The sequence below is a fragment of the Bubalus bubalis genome, chromosome 17 (assembly GCF_019923935.1).
Source record: "Bubalus bubalis isolate 160015118507 breed Murrah chromosome 17, NDDB_SH_1, whole genome shotgun sequence".
Classification (NCBI taxonomy): domain Eukaryota; kingdom Metazoa; phylum Chordata; class Mammalia; order Artiodactyla; family Bovidae; genus Bubalus; species Bubalus bubalis.
The window spans coordinates 41,489,103-41,489,949 of record NC_059173.1 but is presented as its reverse complement, the minus strand read 5'-3'; positions in this window follow the sequence as shown (position 1 = coordinate 41,489,949).

Below are 847 nucleotides of genomic sequence, written 5' to 3'. Positions count from 1 at the left end.
ATTTCTTTACTCTTGGGTACCTTGTAATTTTGGAGAATAATTTCTCTTAAACAAGTATTTAGCTCTGAACAGAGCTATTGTGTGCAAAGTACCAAATTTATAGTGCTTATGTGTTAAGAACTATATGTACTATTACAGCTACATATTTTGTGTTGACACATAACTTGGCAATAATTTTCTTGTGTATTTAACCAGTGCAAAGCTCAAAAATTCCTATATATTAGAGATAATTTTTTAATATAATTCTAGAATATTTGGGGCAAAATTAAAAGTAAAGATTAAAAAATAACAAACCATGAAGGAATTCATGCTCAAAAATTATAAAGGAATTCTTACTTCAAACCCTTAATGCTGAGATATTTACAATTTACTTCTGGACAATATACATAACTTACAAGGTGTTTTAAAATCATGAAAATTAATTAATACAATTATGTTTAACATCATCTCCTAAAAGAAAATAAGCTGATCATTATCAATAAAGAGAAATCATGTACTATTTGTTGTATGTACCAGAAGATGAAAATAGAAGCTTTGAACCTGCAAGAAAATTTGATATTAAATATGTTGTTATTCAGTTGCTAAGTCGTGTCCGACTCTGCAATCCCATGGACTGCAGCATGCCGGGTTCCCCTGTCCTTCACTGTCTCCCAGAGTTTGCTCAGATTCATGTCCATTGAGTCGGTGATATATACTAAATAGGACCTGGGCTTAATCTCAGATGTACCATTTCTGTTTTATGATGAATTGCTGGGCCCATCTGACAGTATGACTTTCAGGGCAGACTTTCCCATGGTCAAGCACGCCATCAGTCCCAAGGATCAGTAGCTGTTTCTCACAAGGTTTG